The following is a 5238-nucleotide window of genomic DNA, read 5'->3' as shown; positions in this document are numbered from 1 at the left end:
ACTTTTGGTGAAAGTTTTCAAGTTGGACTTTGCCCAAGCATTTTATAGAGTTTCTCACACAATTTCACAAATTCAATTACGTAAATAAGCCTCGCTTACTTTTCATTATGTTTCTCTTCAATGGTTGAAAACTTATTTATCCGATAAACGATGTGTGATAATGATTGAGGGTGAATATTTGGGGCCTTTCGCAGCGGCAGGCTAATCTCCTTCCCTGTCAAAAATTAAATAGATTAACGAAAGCAACGCAAGACTGGAACCTTTCACGTATGCCTTATGGCACGTATTTTAGGGCCTCTACTCTTCGCTCTCTATATATATATATAGTATCTGTAGTTTGTCAACTTTTTATGCTGAATGCTGATGATTTGAAGATATTTTCTACGATTAGTAATACTTAGGATGTTCCTATGTTGCAATTGCAAACATCTATGCAATTATGAAGATGCTCTTAAAAGCCATTAATTGCTCGTTCGCTGGTCCAGTAACTCTGACAGCCCTCTTAAATCAAGAAATGTTTTCATGTTCCCAAACTTTTTAGCCAAAACTCAAAATGTTTTCCAATCATCTTATAGTATTGCTAATATCTACTTTATTTCAATCTGTTCATGATCAAGGTGCGACCTTTGACTCCCATTCCCCATCACTGGCCACATTAACTTTGTTGTATCTCTATATTAGAGTATGCAACATTCATCTCGAGGCCTTGATACCAATTTGCAATTGAGAGAATTGAATATGTACTGAAGATGTTCCTTAAATATGTTCTCAGGTCGTTAAATTGCTCAAATCATATCCCTTCTTATAATTCCCGTTTGATTCTAATTAACTTAAAGGCTCTAGAGAGCAGAAGGTCTATACTCTCACTGTCTTTTGTTTTTAGTGTAATTAAAGAAGAAATTGATTATTCATCCCGTAACATTCATTTTCATATCCGTACCATTTATATTTTTCTACGCAACATTTACCGATTTCATGCATTGCTTAACACGAATTATGCGCGTAATGCTCCTATTGCCCGCCCACAAAGTGAATTCAATGGGATCTCGAGTTCTATTCTGCTTGACTTTTCGGGGTCAAAGAATGATTTTTACGAATTTCTAAACTCTTCTTTAACCTGTTTATTTAACAATCTGTAGTAATTTCAGCTCATATCAGTTCTAAGTGGTCTGTAAAAACTATGAAGTAATCATAGCTGGGATGTCGACTTATGCATGGAGATAATTCTAAATTAATTACTTCCTTGTTGCATACAAGGATTGTGGGGCATCGATTTTAATTTCATGGCATTGTTTTAAACAATTTATGTGAACATAATTATACTAGTATCCTGGCACAATAGGGTGCTGGTTATAAAAAACTGAAACCGCAATTTCATGCTAATAACTCAAGAGTTATTTTGCGCTCACAATAAGCGATATTTAGCCACGAACATACTTACATATTAAAACGTCTAAATACTTTTCATCTGGGTGTTAGAAAGTTGTGGTATGCATATTTAAACGTGCATACGTTCACCATTCACTGTAATGGTAGTTATAAACTCTACCACCGTAAAAACGTGAAGTTCAAGCAGCACTGTCGGTTAACTTCCAAAACGAGAATTACTAATTCATTGTGGTGGCAAATGAACAAAACAGGATAATCATTCAAACATACATTCGAGTGTAATTAAATAGCTGCCGGATGCTATAAAAAAGGATTTAAAAGTCAGGTTTTTTATTCTTCAACTTGACTTTGACTTTGGCTAATAGTCACTTTTATTTACGGAAAACTCAGTAAAATGAGGAAATTATATTTTTGCTGGAAAAGTTGGCTTAAATTGACACATTAATGGAATCTATAAAAAATTTAAATTTTGTAGCAATTTTGTCTTTTGAGTACAACAGAGAATTTCACTTACAGGAAATATGCTTTCATATTACTCATTTTTTAAATCACATTGGCATCAAGAAAGTGCTTTATATATCATTCTTTTTTTCATTTTACAATTTTTAAAGGATTAAATTAAAGTTTACATATGTACTCATCAGATGTATTATATCTGGTTATTAATGATCTATGTATGTACCAGGCTGTTCAATAAGTTTTGCCATTTGATAAGAGAGGGCGTTGTTAGTGGCCAAATTTTTGTTTGTTTGTTGGTACACTCTTCATATGAGCGTATGGGAAGGGTCATTTCAATTAGTCAATTCACTCTTTGTTTACAAGTCATTTACAATGGAAAAAAATCAAGTGTTGTGCAATGTTGGAATTTTTATTTTTGAAAGGTTTGAAAGCAAAGTAAATTTATGAACGAATGTTCAAAGTGTACAAGAACTTTTCGCAATCAATTTTTTTTTTCCTTGTTTACTCCTCTCGGGAGCATAGAGCCTCGACAAGACTCTTCCATCGTACGTACACGTCGACCGCGACCTCTGCTCCCTTGCGGGTTCTAGTCCAGTGCGATCTCAGTGTGTGACCTATCTATCGCCACTTTCTGCTTTTGATTTGCCGTGGAACAAAAATACATTCGAATATGATTTTCTCAGCAACATTTAGAGCATTTTCGAAAAGATAAAGTGCATTTCGTGTGTCAATTATACCTACGGATAAGATTTTGGTCTATCAGCTTGATTCTAAATCAAAAAAGGGGCTAAAAATTGGTATGAACCTGGTAATTCGCCTCCGAAACGAGTTCCTGTCCAGAAATCGGCCGAAACGGTGTTAGCATCAGTTTTTTGTGATGCGAAAGGATTTTTGCTTGTGGATTACTTGCAAACTTATAAAGGAAAATAAAAGAGAAAATTCCTGAATGCACCATGTCACAAGAGCATTGTTAAAATAGCTAAAATCCATGAAATAAAGTTCGAATTGTTGGAGCATCCACCGTATTTACCAGATTTGGCCCCTTGCGACTTCCATCTGTTTCCAGACCTAAAAAAATGGATGCGTGAAAAATGTTTTTCATCAAATGATAAGATCGTAACAGCTGTGGACGCGTATTTCGCAGCTCTTCCAGATTCTCACTTCAGGAATGGAATTCATAAATTGCAATCTCGTTGCAACAAGTGTATTGATGTTCAAGAAGACTATACTGAATAGTAAAGCTTATTTCAAATCAAAGAATTGTATTTTTCTTATCGAACTGCAAAACTTAGTGAACAACCTAGTACGTTTTAAATATGTATGAATATTTGAGTTTTCGAGTGGCAGAGGTCTGCGCAATGTTTATCTAATCTCAACAAAACAAATGTTCAAAATATTTGCTAAAAAGTTAGTCAATGATGCTTTTTTGCTATCAAAAGGGATTTACCATTTCACATGATTCGTAAGAGATTACAAATAGCGGGATTTTCGGGACTTAAAAATACCAAAACCCCGGGCCCTAGATTGTCATTTCTACCACGCGCCCATCACTCTATTGGGTGAAATTTTGAGGACCGAATAAAAAAATTTGCCTTGATGATGCGATTTGGCCCTTTTGAGCTACTATAGGTATGTCAAATTATTGAAATATGTACATATACATGACTATCGATCGCCCACTTCAAAATCCAAATTAAGCGAGAGAATGTCGGTTATGCTGGAAAAAGTTCAATAGCATCCATAAGACTCAATCGATACAGCCGCAATTCCTCTTATTATTTATAAGTAACCAATGCTAGGAAGCTTAAATATACTCATATATAGGTTTAATGATTTTAATGTGTTTTGTTAGTAAACTTTTGAAATATGAACTTGTTGTAAGCAACACTTTACTTCATTTATTGCAACATAAAGCGCCTCTCGGTTGTCGCTGATTGTAAAAAGAATTTCAGCAACATATAAACTTTACTACCTATCGCAACGATTACATTAATTGATGTGAAATGTATGTTTGTGCTCTTGCACGCATCAAATGTATATACAATGCACATAGTTAAATACATACTCGTATATGCTCAGACAAAAATTTAATTGTCATCTTGCGGTCTGCTCAATATTCCACTAATAAATGCTAATTACGGCCAGCAAACTTTGCCAACCTTGCACATTTGTACACGTCATAGGCGCGCACAAGCATATAAAGCACATAATTAAACCCTTCCAAATACAAAAGACTTTAGCGAGCAACCTGAAAAGCGGCATTGATAAACGGGAAAAAATTGTAACACACAATAAAACTACCTATTATATGCATTGCTACATAAAAATCTTATGAATACAAAAAACTATTTTTCGCCTCAACCACAACAATAAGTGCAATAACAATGAAATGCGACAATTTAATAGCACAATCGCGCAATCGCACGCACGCCACAGCCGACGTAGACGGTAACGCAGTCGATAAGTTGGATAAAAGCATCCAAAGTCAAAACAAAAAATGTCCACACGATTTTGTGCAGCAACAATGCTAATGTAGCAATGAAATGTCAGCAGCAGGTAAAAGTAAAATAGCAGCTGCAACCACAAACAATAATGTGACCCCTTCAAAGCAACCAAACAGAGACATCAGCGAACAAGGAACCGTAGGCAAAAAAATGCTTAAAGTGCGAAAAAAAAACAAAAAAAGCAGCTCCCTACTGTCAGCTGTGGTTTAACGTAACGACTATGTGAGGGCATTTTACGTGACCACTTCCTAAATCTGCCAAATTGCGACTTGCACACTTCAACAACAAACGAACCCACAACCATCATATAATCTCAGCGCACCTCAACCTAGTCGAATGAAATTAATTTCTGATTTTTACTCACTTTTTCATTCGCTTCTATTTTAATACTTAGGCGCATACTATGTATTTTTCTAGTTGCTAACAATCATAAGCAGACAAACTAGGGTGTTATAACCCAAAGTCAGCAGTGACGAACCTCAACCGCGCAGGTAGGTGTCGACGTCGCAGCCCGCAGAGCTAGCGCTGCTTGGCGTATATGCTGGCCTCGCCGCTGTCTTTCCTTAAGTAATCGCTGCTGCTGCTGCTACCAAATTTTACGCTACACCTTTCGTTTTCAATTGAAAGCATAAAAAGTATGTATAAAAAATTAAGCACAAAGCAAAGTTAACAACAACAATTCAGGCAAGAGCGACGCCAAGCGAATTTGTTGTTTGTTGCATGTAGCAGCTTCAACTTGGCCATTGTTGCTTCTCTGACGACGCTCCAAAGTTCAGCGCTGACATTACAAAGCCGCAACTGCACAATAGCGCAACGATCGATCGATAGTCTCAGGCGATGGTCTCTTTTGGGTGCAAATTTTTATAAATGCCAGTGCCGCAGCACA

This window comes from Anastrepha ludens, chromosome 4 (assembly GCF_028408465.1).
Source record: "Anastrepha ludens isolate Willacy chromosome 4, idAnaLude1.1, whole genome shotgun sequence".
NCBI classification, from domain to species: domain Eukaryota; kingdom Metazoa; phylum Arthropoda; class Insecta; order Diptera; family Tephritidae; genus Anastrepha; species Anastrepha ludens.
This window is presented reverse-complemented; position numbering follows the sequence as displayed.